Consider the following 17,589-nt stretch of genomic DNA (forward strand, 5'->3'; position numbering starts at 1 on the left):
AATTATTTAATCACTTATTCACTGTGGTATTGTGGTTTACTTTATTTATATATGGTTTAGTCACTGCACTGTATTCAATTATAAGGAGATAGATAGTAGCGCACAGTTTATTTCTGTTTTTCCGCTGTGTATCAAGCCCCGCCCCCCCAGTCCGGCCGGTCCCAGTCCCTACCTTGTCGCGCACCTTTCCCCAGCGGTGCGCGACAGGTTTTCAGGGAGGCAGGGGAATTTGACCTCAACATCTGCGACTGGGGCGTGGCCACGCCCCCGCCGACGGTTCAGCCAATAAGGGCGAATCAGCCGCGGGACGTCATGGCCACGCCCCCGCAAACCCACAGCCACGCCCCCACCCGTTGTAAACCTTCCCTCTCCCCCAAGACCGCAGATCGCGGTGTAGCGCTGTGCACGCGCCGCCCCCCCGCAGGGCGCGCGTGTCACAGTGAAGACTGGGGACTCAGCCTTAGGGGGAGAGCGTAGGCTGTGAGAGTGTAAGAGAGGGAAGGGGGCGAGGCCGGGGTGAAAGAGTGAGAGAGGGGGACTGAAGAGGAGTGAGAGAGGGGGAATGAAGAGGAGTGAGAGAGGGGGAATGAAGAGGAGTGAGAGAGGGGGAATGAAGAGGAGTGAGAGAGGGGGAATGAAGAGGAGTGAGATAGGGGGAATGAAGAGGAGTGAGAGAGGGGGAATGAAGAGGAGTGAGAGAGGGGAGAGGCAGAGGAGTGAGAGAGGGGAGAGGCAGAGGAGTGAGAGAGGGGGGAGGCAGAGGAGTGAGAGAGGGGGGAGGCAGAGGAGTGAGAGAGGGGGGAAGCAGAGGAGTGCGAAAGGGGGGAGGCAGAGGTGTGAGAGTGGGGGAGGCAGAGTGAGAGAGGGGGAATGAAGAGGAGAGAGGGGGGAGGCAGAGGAGTGAGAGAGGGGGGAGGCAGAGGAGTGAGAGAGGGGGAGGCAGAGGAGTGAGAGAGGGGGAATGAAGAGGAGTGAGAGAGGGGGAATGAAGAGGAGTGAGAGAGGGGGGAGGCAGAGGAGTGAGAGAGGGGGGAGGCAGAGGAGTGAGAGAGGGGGGAGGCAGAGGAGTGAGAGAGGGGGGAGGCAGAGGAGTGAGAGAGGGGGAGGCAGAGGTGTGAGAGAGGGGGAGGCAGAGGTGTGAGAGAGGGGGAGGCAGATGTGTGAGAGAGGGGGAGGCAGAGGTGTGAGTGAGGGGGTTGGCAGAGGTGTGAGAGTGGGGGAGGCAGTGGTGTGAGATTGGGGAAGGCAGAGGTGTGAGAGTGGGGGAGGCAGAGGTGTGAGAGAGGAGGAGGCAGAGGTGTGAGAGGGGGGCATGAAGAGTGAGAGATGGGGAGGAAGATTGAGGGGGAGAGGAATACATTGGTGAGGGAAAGGATGAGAAGGGAGAGTGTAACAGAGGAAGGTCACTGATGGGGTACGAATGTTACTGAGGGGAAAGGTCACTGAGGAAGTGTATCACAATTTGGTGTGGGAGTCTTAGTAACTGGGTTGGGGGTGCAGCCTTACTCACTGCAAGGTGGAATTATTGATCGGATTAAAGAGCGCCATTATCGATTGATTCACAGTTTCAAGTCTGCAATGGAAAAGATGACTCCAGAGTACTGCAAGCTGGGTGCTTTAGCTAGTTTTATTTTTTATTTATAAAGCAAAAGCCACAGGATTAGAAAATGCCACCAAAAAATAAGCCATTAACATACACTGGTACCATGGGGAATGCTACAAAATCAAGGTAAACTGTATTGTAAAAGTTGTGATCGCACAGTTGTAACTTAAACCAGGGGTTCTCAACTCCAGTCCTCAAGCCCCCCCAACAGGTCAGGTTTCAGGATATCCCTGCTTCAGCAAAAGTGGCTCAATCAGACCCTGCTTCAACACAGGTGGGTCAATCAGAGATGCAGCCTTCGACTGAGCCTGAGTGAGCAACCTGACTTGTTGAGGGTTAGTTAAGGACTAGAGTTGAGGACCCCTGGCTTAAGCCCAAGTGAGTGTATAGGACTAGTAGCATGAATTAAAAACCATCAACCTAGTCAAAATACAACCAAACTAAACCGATTCCCCCGCTTGTTGAGCGTGGTGTGAGAGATTAAATATGAATACAGAGGAAAGTCGACACTAACATTTAAGGAAACTCCCTGGCATTTAGTGACATGTGTGTTTTCCTCCTCCTTTGCAACTAAAGGATAAGGGAATGATTCCCTCCCAGAGGATGCCAGAAGTCATTCCCATGAATCGCAATACGTTGCTACTGGCTGCAAAAAGGGTCTATATAAAAATCACCACCTGCATTAAACAGCACCTGCTGAAGTTAGCCGTCAAGGGCAAGCTATCCTCACGTTGTGCAGTGCTGCAATGTTTTGGAAAGCAAAGGGCTATGTTTACTCAGTGGAGCTAACCAGCAAGACAACTTACAGCTCATTTACTTGAATGGTCCACAAGGTTGCGTCCATAGAGGGGGGAGCCGCGCTCCTCCGCGCTGACGCTGAGGCTCGTCTGCGCAATCAGGAGCGATTGCATGAACTAGCAGACGAGCCAGCGTGCACGATGGGGAGGAAGGGCACTGATGTAACTGGGCCCATAGCCCGCGAAGCACCGTCGTCAACGTCACGGCGCTGACGTCACGGCGCCGTGACGTTGACGCTGCTTCGCTCTGATTTGAGTTTTCAGCCGACAGCGCGCTCAGAAGCAGGTTCTGCTGTCGGCTGAAAATCCCTGTGCCTCAGCACGCTTGCGGATGCTCGCGGGAGCCCCCTCTCAAGACATCCTCATAGAGGATGATGGGGCTCATCGCGGAGCGTCCGCACGGCTCAGCGTGGCTCCCCCCTCTATGGACTTAGCCTAAGGTGTCTTTCAAGCGCTGCACATTCGTGTCTTGCTGTACGAAATAGCACTGCTTAGTAAACATGTTCTGTAATGTACCAAGTCTACGCCACCACCTTCTGATGAATAATAACCCTGAGACTTTTTTTCCTCTTCCCTTTCTAGGCTTTTATTTATATATTTAACGCTCTTACCTTCTCTGGCGTTGGCATCATCCGGCGGCATCTCCCCCTGCCTACTCCAGTCCCCCTGCCTACTGTGACGTCAAATGGCATCGCCATGACAACGTGATATCACGTGACGGCAAGTGACGGCCCATTGTCATGGCAACACGATGCAATTTGACGTCGCGGAGCCATCTTGATGGTACCATGCAGGGGGAGATGCCGCCGGATGATGCCAACGCCGGAGAAGGTAAGAGCTGAGGCCCTGCACCAAACAACCAAGCCGTCCCTGCAGAAAGCCAGAGATTTCATATATCCACTCGATATAGAACTGTATACAGCCCACGTGACTGTGCATGGACTTGGAACGGTCTCTGCATTTGTACAAGTGAAAATCACAACCAAGTCTGTCTGCAATTTCTCCTTTCCAAGTTCATGACACATTATCGAGTTCTATCAGCACTAAATAATCTACGTGTGATAGATTTTGCCTATGTAATTAGCAGAGCTATAATGAAGCTACAGGAGTCAGCACAGAAATCGATGTCTCCTTGCGGAACCAGAGAATGCTAATACAAAAAGAAGTTTGCCACCATTACTACCTGTAGCATGTTAATTTCAACAATCTCAATGTGAAAAAATGCAGTATTCTCTCACTGCGCTTGAAACAAAAACAGCATGGTGAGGAATACACAATAAGCTGCACAACAACCTATATGTTTCTTACTACAACCAGGGGGTCCTCCGGAGCAAACCCCGTTATTTTCAGCTCAGGAGAGACGGATGGGGAGGAGGGGGGATGAGAGAGAGCGCAGAGGGGGGATAGGGGAGAGCGCAGAGGGGGGATAGGGGAGAGCGCAGAGGGGGGATACGGGAGAGCGCAGGGAAGAGGAGAGGGATGCAAGAGAAGGAAGAGAGGGCATAAATAGCTCATAAACTGCTGTGTATAAGCAGAATTTAGACACATCCAAACTGTGGTACTGATATAACAGACACTACTGCTCCCGTTAACGGTTCCGTGACACAAGAAATAACGCGGCTCCATTGAAAACAATTGTAGTAAATCCATGCATCCTTTTCCACGTTATTTCTTGCGTTAACTGGGATATTACTGCTTTCTACATCTGTATAAAGAGTAATTTTACGCATTGGTCAGAAGCTGCTGCCGCATTGTGATCCGCCCCCCCACCCATTCCAGTGATGTCACAGGTGGGCAGAGCCTCTGAAAAAAAACATCTCAAAACCATTACCCTCTTATCACCGAAATGTATTCACATTGGAATTATCTCACAGAATACTGCATCTGATGGAAAGAAATGTCAGCCATGTTTAGCACCGGCGAAAGGCTTTAGAAGCATGAATTATAGACCCTTCAATTGATCAGGATAACATGAAAAAACAAGACAAACAGAGCCTACAATTCATGGAGGATTCCACATTGGCTCAGGGCCCCACTTCATGATTACATCAAGGTGCTATCTCAGGGAACTACTGTGGCGGAGACATTTTAATACTGTATATTGTATAACATATGGATGTTGGATGCTTTTTTCCTAAAGATAATAATAAAAATGACCTTGCAATGCATTTGCAGGCTCATCTGGCAGACAAAGGCTTCATCTTTTTCGAAGGATGTTTAAATGAAAGAATTTATTTTTCCTGTTTATTGTTTCCTCTCACGCGTCCCGTTTTTATCAAATATATTTTTTACGGCATCTAAAATAATAAAACATGCACTGGTCTCGCATCAAAATGTATCTGCTTTCCCCCCTAAATGCCTGTTTTGATTAATCTGACGGAGTGTATAATGGTAATGCCCGGTATATTATATACAGCAGCCAGCTTCATTACGTTTTTCTAAGCTTCTCTACAACAGGGGTGCCCAACTTCGGTCCGCAATTACCCCCCCCCCCCACCAACAGGTCAGGTTTTCAGGATATCCCAGCTTCAGCTAAGGTGACTGGGGCTTGAGGCCTGGAATTGAGCACCAATTTTGTTTTAGACTTATATTATTTGAGGCCTGGAGTTGAGCACCTGCTTTATACCAAGATACTCATTTGTGTTAGACAGAGCATTGTTACTCTGGAAGTGAATGGAGATATAGTACCTGCCACTGACCGCTTCACCACAGCGATCCAGCATGCTAACTAAACTACATACTTCACGTCTGTGCCACTGTGCATGAAGCGATCAAGCTGCACCCACTGCTCAGCTGCTCGGTGCCCCAGACGCCTCCGACAGCGGTTTTTTAAATGTGGTTGACGCAGATTCTAGTTCAGTCGTTGATGTGCGAGTGTTGCAGGAAGCCGTTGGTTGCCTGGTGGCAAAAGCAAGATATGAGAACCGTACCCTGCAGAGTATGCTTTAAAAAGGCAATCCTACCTAGGACAAGTGAATTAAATCCATGTGATTGATGCCTTTTTTGTTTTGTAACCAAAATTCTATACCAATAACATAATATTAATGCTAACATGTTCTTGTATAGCGCTGCTAGTTTTACGTGTTTTTGGTGCCTGAGTCACAGGGCGTTAAGGAGAGACGGGAGGGAGGAAAGACGGGGCGACGGGTGGGGGAGAGACGGGGCGACGGGAAGGGGGGGGGGAGAGACGGGGCGACGGGAAGGGGGGGGAGACGGGGCGATGGGAAGTGGGGGGGGAGAGAGACGGGGCAACGGGAAGGGGGGGAGAGAGACGGGGCAACGGGAAGGGGGGGTGAGAGACGGGGCAACGGGAGGGGGGGGGGAGAGAGACGGGGCAACGAGGGGGGGGGAGAGAGACGGGGCGACGGGAAGGGGGGGAGAGAGATGGGGCGATGGGAAGGGGGGGAGAGAGACGGGGCGACGGGAAGGGGGGGGGAGAGAGAGAAACAGGGGAGGGTAGATAATGGGGGACGAGGGTTGGGTTCCCCAGAATTTCAAAATCGAATTCTAGGGTTCCCTAACCAAAAAAAAGGTTAAAAACCACTGATCTACTTATTCATTTTTGTAATCAGCGACAGAGCGGTCACGTGACCGCGAGCGCCGGAAAGAACGTGACACCCCGGCAACCCCTGCGGCACTCAACAGGTTAAACCTTATGTAAAATCGGTGGCATTCTGCGTTATCAGTAGGTGCAATAATAATAATAACAGATACAGTTATATTCCTGAGAGAGGGAACATACAGTATGCAGGTGTAATAACCTATTAGTAAGCAGCACTGGACTCAGTGGGTATGCAGTACTGTACATACCATATCACATGCACTTGCACAGCTCACAGCTCACAGCTCCTCTTCCTGCCTCCTTATTATGTACAGCAGTGTTCCTGTGTTAGCCCAGGTCACATGACTCCATGATGTCACCCGGCTACAGGGAGGCAGCTGGGACAAACTTGCTCACATTGCCTAATGCATTTCCATGTGGCTGTTTCATCAGCAAATTAATACTGTCACAACCACAATGCGGTGCAGATCCTGCTGGTTGTGAAAGGGTTAACACTGATACAATGGCTTGTGCTGGTCCCACAGAGAGAGAGAGAGAACTAATATGTGAAATATAGTGATAGTGTGTTATATTAAATATATGGGCCCAATTAAGTGCCTATTAAAGTGAATAAATACAAATAGTGTAAGTGACTATTAGGCTGTGTCCCCGCTAGCGCTGAGCGGGCGGTGCTTGCCGAGTTCACTTTGTGCAAAGTGAATTCTCACGTCCCCGCTCACGCGACTCCCGCGTGCGCGCACGCACACATGCTTTCCCAAGCTTGGCGTTTGGGAAGTCAAAAAAGTGTTGAAGCGAGCTCAATAGGCCCCCTATGCAACCCCCCGGCGTGCGTGCGCGCTCGCAAAATTTGCAGGACAGCCGCGCTCATGCTTGAAGAGTTGATGACATCACATCTCAAGCATGAGTGCGGTCAGCGCCAGCGGGCCGCAGCCTAACAACATACACACAATAAGGTGAAAAAAATGTAGGTGCGCCCTATACAGCCAGTGTGATGGGTGCAGTGAATCAAGTGACAAAATATGTGACTTTATATAATACACAGTGATCAGTGAAAAAACAATAGTGAATTAATTAAATTGTAAGGTTGTTACTCCCTGCTCTGACCCTCTGGTTAGGGTGACCAGGTGTCCCGTTTAAGCCAGGACAGTCCCGTTTTTTTAATGGCTGTCCCATTTTTTTAATGGCTGTCCCGGTTTTTTAATGCCTGTTCCGGCTGCCCCGCATTTTTTTTCAATGTCCCGTTTTTATGTGGCTGTTCCAGATTTGGCCATCAGAGCAGGGGGGCAGCAGAGAGAACAGAATGCAGGCAGAGAGGAGAGCGGAGGCCGGTCTGGCTGCAGAGGGTGGGGGCTGGGTTAGAGGCAGAGTGTGGGGGCGGGGTTAGAGGCAGAGTGTGGGGGTGGGGTTAGAGGCAGAGTGTGGGGGCGGGGCTAGCTGCAGAGGGTGGGGGCGGGGTCTGGCTGCAGATTGTGGGGGCGGGGTTAGCTGCGGAGGGTGGGGGCGGGGTTAGTGACAGCGGAGCCTCAGCAGTGAGAGCCGGAAGTGAGGTGCCTGCTGCCAGTCAAGATGGCTTCCCCCCCCCCTCCATGCTCCACAGTGACAGGTAGGACACACAGAGAGAGAGAGTGTGTGTGTGTGTGTGTCTGTGTCTGTGTCTGTGTCTCTGTCTCTGTCTGTCTGTCTGTGTCTGTCTGTGCCTGTCACTGACTCTGTGTGTGTGTGGGTGTCAGTGGCTCTGTGTGTGTGTGTGTGTGTGTGGGGGGGGGGGGGGGGGGTCAGTGGCTCTGTGTGTGTGGTGGTGTCAGTGGCTCTGTGTGTGGGGGGGTGTCAGTGACTCTGTGTGTGTGGGGGTGTCAGTGGCTGTGTGTGTGTGGGGGTCAGTGGCTCTGTGTGTGTGTGGGTCAGTGGCTCTGTGTGTGTGTGTGGGGGTCAGTGGCTCTGTGTGTGGGGGTCAGTGGCTCTGTGTGTGAGGGTCAGTGGCTCTGTGTGTGTGGGTCAGTGGCTCTGTGTGTGTGGGTCAGTGGCTCTGTGTGTGTGGGTCAGTGGCTCCGTGTGTGTGGGTGTCAGTGACTCGGTGTGTGTAGGTCAGTGGGTCAGTGGGTGTGGGTCTGTGTGTGGGTGTGAGGGTGTGTGGGTCAGTGGCTCTGTGTGTGTGTGTAGGTCAGTGACTCTGTGGGTCAGTGGCTCTGTTTGTGTGGGTCAGTGGCTCTGTGTGGAGATAATTTTTTTTAGATCTATTTATTATATATTTATTTATCTTGCCTTTGGCTGTATCCTCCCCTCCAAATTCCATTAACATAGCTGCGCGACGTCACGTAATGCCCATTGCCATAACAACGAGCTGCTCCATGAAGTCACGCGGCATCAAGTTAGCATGACAACGGGACGCATTATGGCGCCGAGGCATCACATGATGCCACATTGTCATGGCAACATGTCACCGCCTGACGTCAGTGTCTCGTTGTCATGACAACGGGGTGCGTCATGTGATGTAATTTGTTTTATAAATAATTTTTTAATGTGTCCCGGTTTTTCATTTTGAAAATCTGGTCACCCTACCTCTGGTAGGGACTGTCTTCGAGGGTCCCAAAAGGATGCAAGTTTTCTTCAAAATCCAAAGACAGCATGGGAGAAATACAACAGAAAAACAGAAAACAGATCTGAGTGTAGATGCAATCAAATACAGGCATACCCCGCATTAACATATGCAATGGGACCGGAGCATGTATGTAAAGCGAAAATGAACTTAAAGTGAAGCACTACCTTTTTCCCACTTGTCAATGCATGTACTGTACTGCAATCGTCATATACGTGCATAACTGATGTAAATAACGCATTTGTAACAGGCTCTATAGTCTTCCCGATTGCGCACAGCTTCGGTACAGGTAGGGAGCCGGTATTGCTGTTCAGGACGTGCTGACAGGCGCATGCGTGAGCTGCCGTTTGCCTATTGGGCGATATGTCCTTACTCGTGAGTGTCCTTAAACCGGGGTATGCCTGTAGTGAGTTATTAGGAAAATTTGGCTCCCATGTGCTGCCTACTCACAGTGTGGTAGGTTTATATGGGCACATCCAAAACTGTGGCCATCTGTTGTTTATATGTTGAAATCGAGTTGCTGGTACCTCAGTTAAAAGAAGAGAGAGGAACCATTGCGCAGATCAAAAAGGTATGTACATTATATAAAAAACGGTATAAGAATGGCACTCTCAATGTGTGCAATAATTAAAAGCATTTAACGCATAAAAGTGTATGGTGCTCGATGACGTGAACTCTCTCACCGCCACCGTCCCTCTCTGGACACTTTTATGCGTTAAATGCTTTTTATTATTGCACACATTGAGAGCACGATTCTTATACCGTTTTTTATATAAAGTACATACCTTATTGATCTGCGCAATGGTTCTTTTAACTGAAGTAACAGCAACTCGATTTCAACATATAAACAACAGATTGCCACAGTTTTGGATGTGCCCATATAAACCTACCACACTGTGAGTAGGCAGCACATGAGAGCCAAGTTTTCCTAATAACTCTATTTGATTGCATCTACACTAAGATCTGTTTTCTGTTTTTCTGTTGTATTTCTCCCCTGCTGCCCCCCTGTATTTTGAAGAAAAGGGAATATAACAACACAAGCTAGAAAAATAAAATGATATAGTTTATATAAAAAACAAAACAGTCCCATATAATGAAAGATAAGTTTTGTTCCTGGATGAATTCCCAGGAAATGAAAGAGGTCACGGCTGCTTCCAATAGGGTGAACCACATCCGAAGGGGAATCTAAAAGAAAAGACTGTGTACACCCCAAAGCGTAGAATTGTACAGCCCTTTAATAAAGTGAAGGGGGAGGGAAACAAGTGCACTCACAAGGGAAGGAATTTAAAAGCAGTTTGTGATACTGTATAATCAGTAGCCACCAGGGACTCGATCCAGCAAAGTTCCAAATAGAAGGAAAGTTCTTGATTAATGAGAATTCTAATCTCGCGGCTAGAACCACACAGACACGGCCTCGTCGAGCTCATTGCGTGATGACGTAATGCCGTAGTCCAACGCGTTTCATCACAAGATGGTGACTTTTACAGGGAAGGTGAACATGATCTGTAGACACTTTAAATAGCCAGCCAGTGTCTAGCAACAGCACACCGGACAATAATAAGGCAATCAACTCTTTGTATGCTGAACTAGAATAATGTTTAATCAAAGTGCCTTCCATTTGGGGCTTTGCTACATGGAGTCCCTGGTGGACCTGCCTTGCCATCTTCCATGAGAGGACTGCCAGGATTGCGGTTCTACATCTGTGGGATTGCTGGTTGGTGATCATATCACACACTGCTTTTAAATTCCTTCCCTTGTGAGTGCACTTGTTTCCCTCCCCCTTCATTTTATTAAAGGGTTGTACAATTTTACGCTATGGGGCGTGCCCTTTATTTTAATATATATATACAGTATATGTAGCCATGCCACCTTTGGCTACTAGTTTGCTCCCCCCTGGCAGTAAGTCCTGGTACAAGCAGGCCTTGCCAGTAGCTGCTATGGGGGTTTCCCCCTCTGAATAGCTGCATTTGAGTGACAGCGGGAAGCAGTGACATCAGGCCTGGGCATGAACAATCATGAGCCAGGCCTGGTGCCCTCCTTCTGGCAGTACTTAAAGCCAGTACTTAAAGGCAGTACCGCCCTAAATTTAGTAGTGTCCTTCCCCCTCTGAGGAAGGCAGGTCACACAACTGGGAGCCTGAGATTGGGGCCTTCCCTTGTGCTCTTTGCTCCGGGGAAGAGTGAGTGTGGACCATACCTCTGCCTCTGCTAGGGAGGTGGGGAAGAGCTAGGACGGCTGCGGGTGCCCTGGGCTTGGACTGAGAGTACTGCATCGGGCAGAAGCCTGCCGAGTAACTAGGCTGTACAGAGTGAATAAACCGTTCCTGTTGTTATATACCTCCTGCCTAGTGCGTGACCTTACTGGGGGGAGAGGTAATAAGTTCTACTGTGGGAGATCACCTTCAGCTCCTGAAGTCTATGGCAGATGGAGGCGCTGCACTGCTAAAGAGATATGTGAGGTATGAACCCCAGAAGCCTGGTCCTTTGTCCCCACTACCATCAGCGGACGACTCAGCCCTCCTGTTGCCAGCAGGTATATGCACCATACACCGTAGTAATGGACAATTCTACCACCGGGTGGGGGAAACACTGTTACACGTGTGTGTGTGTGTGTGTGTGTGTGTGTGTGTGTGTGTGTGTGTGTGTGTGTGTGTGTGTGTGTGTGTGTGTGTGTGTGTGTGTGTGTGTAAACAATCAATGAAAAGCGCACACTCCTATTGCATGTATACAATATGACATGATTTATTTAAAAAATAAAAGGACAACAAGGTCCACTCGCAAATAATTAAAGAGCAATAAACGTGCAGAGATAAAGTCAACCAGTGAAGCTGTATATAGAACGTACAGTATATAAAGTTCAAGCCTTGAGGGCTAATGAAAACTGAGGAGTGATTGTGTCCAATGATATTGCTGTAGGTAGATGAATAATAATCCACAGAACCCCGTGTTGGTGTAGCGGTGAAAGGGAGAATATTGAGCGCACTCCAGCGGTTATGGGTATTAGTGTAAACTTCCAAATCAGTATATGTAAGTCCCTCTATTCATATGGGGGAACCCCAGATTGCTGATTCGGGATCAGCGCTGTTAGCGCGCCCGTCAGCTGGTGACCACAGTAACTGAAAAGGGGCAGGTTATGGCAGACCTAATATGTGGAAAGTCTAATGACCCAATTGCAGTGCCCCGCCGGAGTACCTTTTAGGGAGTCCCAGGTAGCAGGGTAAGCTGTGGGCAGCTGAGCTGGAAACCGTCCAGCAAATCCTCCAGAAAGAAAGGATTTGTGGGTAAAACCTAACGGCAGCTCCCTATCATCCGCTGGGGAAATCCTCAGAGCAGCCGATCCACTGGTTAACGTGATGATATCATCAGGGCACGTCATGGAGGATCTTGGGGAGTTGGGAATGAAGAGAATGACTTTATTCATAAGTAGAGAACCCCCAGAAGCCTATATCAGTTTAACTCAAATATTATTTGTATCTGAGCCCCCTGAGTATGTCCTGCTCTTTAAAAAAAAAAAAAAAACACATAACAAACCAGTGTAAAAAAATCATGATTTTCTTAATTTCTAGCTTCTCAGGTTACTGTGGTAACCTTTAGCCTGCCCTGGGCTCCGGGGAGAACTCCATTTTCAGCTCCCCAGAGACTTAATATTTCAAACTCATATCTCCTGGATGGAGCATCAGAATTTAAAAATAAAACAGCGTAGGAAACGACGACCAGGGATCTCTTAAAGTCATTTAAATGGTTATCAGCGCAAACTGGCATACATGTAATCTGTTGACTAGGCTGTCTGAAATTGGAACCTTATAATACTGGAGGTGAACAGCACCTTGGCTGACCACAGCTGCCATCATTTGTAGGTAACAAGCACCTAAACAGTGAGTGACATGACCATGTAATGGTCTTCTCTGTGGCATTAGAGAAGCAGATTGTCAATGTTGACTAAGCTTCTCACGTTTGTGTAGATCTCTCACCATATTTATGCAGAGGGTGCACATGTTGTTGAATTTAAGAGACTGTTTGTATGCATCAACACAAGCAGATGCAACAATGTTTAAAGTACCTTGATAAATTACCATCCATTGGCACAGGAAAAGTGCCAGCTTTTGCTGCTCCATACATAACCCCCATTGGGGATAATTTATCATGGTAAAAGGTTGTCAAGCAAATGTCATTTTTGTAAGGCATCTATCTAACTAAAATGTGCAGCAATCCCAGACCTGTACTTCAAAGCAAATTTGTTTCATACAGTAAGTGGATGCCACACAAAAGCGGCGCGCATTGCATGATCTGTCTGCTTGACCTTTACTTCCATAAATAATTGGAAGGATGGGTCTTTATAGACGTCTGCCTGCAAATAAACAATTCAACCTCATCTGCAAAATGGGGCAGAAAATGTGTTGTGACTTTGAATAAATCTATGTCATGTTTACTTCTGTAAACAGCGGCACGCGTCTGCAGCATGGATTTGTTTTCGGTATAAGCAAGTAACAACATCCAAAGGACTATTTGTTCAATAAACTGCTTCCTATAGCTTTCCAGCACTCTCATGTGAAAGATTTAGCATGTTTGGCTGGCATTAGGACCGGTGTCTGGCAGGTCTGCTAAGATAAATGTGCATCACTTTTTTATATTATTGAAAGACATGGTGCTGAGGGTCACTTCCTCCTGAGACTTCATGGCAGATCGGTGAGGATGGGCGTGTCGGTCTGATTTATCATACCACCTTCGCTAAGAGAAGGGAGGGGGAGGTGAAAGGTAGAGCCGGATTCATCATTGGCTTATGTCAGGCAAATCATTGAAAAAACACCTCTTCAGTAATTAATGTGGAGAGACAGATGAACGGCCCCTGGGCCCATTAATCTGAAGCATCACCAGGCTGCTGCGATTATGAATGTCAGGATGCATAAACTGTCGTTGGATCAATATGCCAGGAATGAATCCAAGCCTCTCATTTCCGAGACATCCGCACAAAACTCCGGTACATTAGGCTGCTCTCTCCTCACTGGACTTCTTCTTTTGTCCCTCAACTTCAACTTATTTTTAGGCTATATGCCTCACTTCATCTGTCTTACACAGTACGTTAACATGAACAGTATGTCAGATGTGTAATAAGGAGGGATGAAAGAATGCGACAGTGATTAACATCATCCATGTACAGGCTTATACATACCTTACAGTACATACTGTATTTCTTCGATTCTAAGATGCACTTTTCCCCCCCACATTTTACCATTTCTGAAATCGGGATGCGTCTTTCAATCGATGACATCGAAAAATGGGTATGGTTCCTGTACCAATATGGCTGCTAATGCGAGTCAACTGAGGATCACGTGATCGCCTACGCTACGGAATGACGTTCCTAGAACGTGATGCTGCCAACCCTAGCGCAGCGCCCGTAGTGCTGAGCAGGAGGTTGCGGTTGCCCTATGACAGGCTGAAGGTGTCTTCATTTAAGTTGTCATTCCTGCGCATGTGCATAGAAGGGATCCCTAATTGTTACTGCAAATTTCATTTAAAAGACTTCACTATGATGCAGCATTGAAAGTAAAAACATTTCGGCGATCCGCTGATACGGCGGCACAGAGAAGGGGGCCGCCATCTTTAATTCCGAGTCGCGCATGCGCAGAACGGGCTGTTGTGCCCGGCGCGCATGCACAGACCGTTGTTTGCGCGCGCAGACCGTAGTTTGCGCGTGCAGACCGTAGGTCACGCATGCGCAGAACGGCGAAAACGCCGTTAGGTGCATGCACAGAACTGAAAATCGCCGGATCCGCTTTCCGGCGATTTTCACAATACGGCGGGCCCCTGGAACGGAACCCGCCGTATTCCCGGGGCCCTGCTGTACATTTAATGTGGTGTGTCTCTTTCCCCCGAAAATTGTTATTAAATCAATGGTGCGTCTTGGAATCGAGGAAATATTGTACAGCATGTGTAAGAATGTACACACACACACAAACACACACACACACACTGTATGTATATATATATATATCTATATATAGATATATATATAACAAAAACAAAATGTTAGTGCTAAACCAATATATATATTAATAATATGAAATTGTGAAATGTAACGATATGATTATATATCAAATAATGTGAATAATAATCAGTACAAGATAAAAAATAATATATATATATTTTTTTTTATTAAACCCTTGTCGATCCACTGCTGGATGAAGGCCTCCTGAATAATCTTCCAGATACTGCGAATGCAAGCCTCTGTTCTGCACGTTGTTCCAACAAATTGTCTGATTTCATCCTCACATTTTACATTTGGTCATCGTCTTGATCTTTTCATTTCCCTTGGAATCTGTGTCTAACGATGGTAATTCCTTTTTGCGATATGTCCCACAAACCGAAAATTTGATTTCTTCATCCGTGTGATGATGTCACAGACTTTGGTTTCAAACCCATTCATTCTTTTTCCTTTCGCTTTGGGTAATACTCGGCATACATCTCTCCGTACTTAGTTGTCTGAAGCTTCTAAATTATCTTCGCATTTAGGGTCCAAGTTTGACATCCATAAGTGAGCACAGGCAGAATACAATGGTCGAAAACTTTCCTCTTGAGGCACAGTGGAATGTTCCCTTGGAAGATTGTCTTTGTTCCACATGCGTTCCATCCCATCTTCATTCTCCTATGGATTTTAATCAGAAGGTTTCCATACATTGTTACTGGCCGGCAAAGGTAGACATAGGGGGTCATGCACTAAGCTCCGTTAAGTCATTTTAGAGCGTAAAGTGCTCTTAGAACGTGATGTTGCGCTGAACACGATGCACAAAGCCACACAAACAGGCACTTTGCGCTCTAAAACTGACTTTTTTCAGGAATTTTTTCTAAGTCCAACTTTGCTCGTTCGTTACCCTGTTTGCGTTAAATTCTGCCCTTAAGAGGGATGCACTAAGCTACGTAACCTTAGCGTACGCGAAAGTTGCGTTCAAAAGAACACGTCAGCTCAAGGTAGACACAAAAAAAGCTGGACTTTGAAAAATTCTTGCTTTACTTTTTTGCATCCGCAACACCCCGCGGGAGTCCCGGGGTCCCCGCGGGCCTGCGGTACCAATGTTGTGCCTACAAAAATACTAAACATTATTTCTAACTAAATACACCCCCCTCACACATACAGTACAATAATGTGCAAAATAACTATTATCCAGATATGGATAATAGATTATTTGCCCATTATTAAACACTGCATTAGCATACATAAATAAAGTAAATAAATACAGTTATACTTACCACAACAGCAGGTCCCTCTGTCCTCCGTTGAAAGAAAGCATACAGTATATACATAATAAAGACATTCTAATGGCCCCTAACCCCTTAATCACCTTAGCGGTTACTAACCGCTATAGTCATTAAGGGGTTAACCCACCCTGCCCCGATACAAACCCGGTAGGCCTAAGCACCCACCCTGAACTGACTATACCCACCCTGTACCCATTGAGTAGTATAGTGGTACATCATACACATATAATAATAATATGGGCATGATAAGCCTCTATAGCACTCAATGGGCACCCTAATTACAATACATTAATGCACCAGATACACAATAATAAAACCTAACTCCAAAAAAACATACTTCACTAAATAAAAACAGTAGCCAGCTAATCCAATGAATACAAGCAAAGAAAGAAAAAAGAAGATTTGGGTACCTGATCCGGATCTTCATGGCGGATGGCATCGGATGCTGTTGGGGGCCTTCAAGGTACGTGAGCTTCCTGTTACCCTGGGAGTCGGAGGGCCACCGCTTCTAATGGTAAGTAATATATTCAATGTTTGTAAATGTCTCTTTTTACAGGTTTGTTCATTGGATGTGATTGTTGATTTTTTTGGGGAGGCACATTGACTGATAATATATTAATCTGTACCACTTTAGGGTACAGATGAATACATTATTATGACAATATTTGGGGGGCATTTCTGGCTTGGTATTGCTGTTGGTTGTTTTAATTTCAATTTCTTATGTGGATGTGATTGTTTGTTTTTTTCCTGCTTAATGCTAATAAAATGTTTGCGATTGGTGTTCCATTGGAGTTAATGTTGTATTATGTTAGCTAATGCGTTTTATGGTTATTTCAGAGATTTTTTTAATGTATTTCTTTGTCTTTTAATTTTTACATTAATTAATGTTGTAGTAATTCATTGGTTTGATTGGTTAGTGTTACTATTCATTTTGAGTTGGTTTAGGAATTAATTGGTTTCATTGGTTAATAGTTTAATTAATTCATTGTTGATGTTGTTATTGCTTGTATTCATTGGATTAGCTGGCTAATGTTTTTATTTACTTTATTTAGGTATGCTAATGCAGTGTTTAAGAATGGGCAATTAATCTATTATCCATACCTGGATTATAGTTATTTTGCACATTACTGTACTGTATGGGTTTGGGCGGAGGGGGGGGGGGGGTTGTGTATTGATGTTTGTTAAATCTTTTTTTAATATACATGTGTTTCATAGTGTAGATGTGCAGGGGGTCTCCGGAGCTGACCCGCGTTGGTTTTATGTCCGGGGACCCCCTGCTTCCCGAGATACTGCTTCACTTTATGGGGTGCCGGTATCCCCTGCAGTTTCAAGCTTCCGTGTCACGTGACCGGGACATTTAAATTCTGCAGGGGATACCGGCACAACATAACGGGGGCTGTATCTCCTGAAGTAGGGGGTCCTTGGACCTGAAACCAATGCGGTTCAGCTCCGGAGACCCCCTGCTCATGTACACTATTATTAAAATGATTTTAATTAGTGTACGATCGCCTGTAACAGCCTTGCATGGAGATGGCAAATATCCATGCAAATGTTACATGCAGCTTTTTTTTCTATCAGCTAGCGTATGTGAAGTTTAAGAACGCTAGCAGGGGGGAAAAAAGCAACAAGTATGCTGTGGTTGTTTTGAGCATGTACGTTAAAAAATGGGCTCAAGGCCTTAGTGAATCGCGTCCCCGGCCTCACTTTTTAACGGACGTGCTTTTTTTGAACATCAGAACGCAAACCCATTGAGCTTAGTGCATAGCCCCCATAGTCTT

The 17,589-nt window shown here is 46.8% G+C and overlaps 1 protein-coding gene and 1 long non-coding RNA gene across 5 annotated transcripts in view; one reads left to right on the forward strand and one right to left on the reverse strand.

Moving 5' to 3' along the window:
- Positions 1-6,359, reverse strand: part of R3HCC1L (R3H domain and coiled-coil containing 1 like) — a 26,214-nt gene extending 19,855 nt beyond the window's left edge. For 2 of the 4 annotated variants that reach the window (XM_075612346.1, XM_075612341.1), the window contains exons 1-2: positions 6,211-6,359; positions 5,142-5,298 (exon numbers count right to left, since the gene is read on the reverse strand). The gene's annotated coding sequence lies outside the window, so the exon portion shown is untranslated. Of the gene's footprint in view, positions 1-5,088; positions 5,299-6,210 lie in introns of all 4 variants that reach the window. The other 2 variants (XM_075612342.1, XM_075612343.1) reach the window with 2 other exon arrangements.
- A 1,126-nt stretch (positions 6,360-7,485) lies between these two features.
- LOC142500958 (uncharacterized) overlaps positions 7,486-17,589 on the forward strand; it is a 45,194-nt gene continuing 35,090 nt past the window's right edge. The window contains exons 1-2 of the long non-coding RNA XR_012803376.1: positions 7,486-7,565; positions 10,907-11,090. This is a non-coding gene — a long non-coding RNA (uncharacterized LOC142500958). The remainder of the gene's footprint in view (positions 7,566-10,906; positions 11,091-17,589) is intronic.

Source organism: Ascaphus truei, chromosome 8 (assembly GCF_040206685.1).
Source record: "Ascaphus truei isolate aAscTru1 chromosome 8, aAscTru1.hap1, whole genome shotgun sequence".
Lineage (NCBI taxonomy): Eukaryota > Metazoa > Chordata > Amphibia > Anura > Ascaphidae > Ascaphus > Ascaphus truei.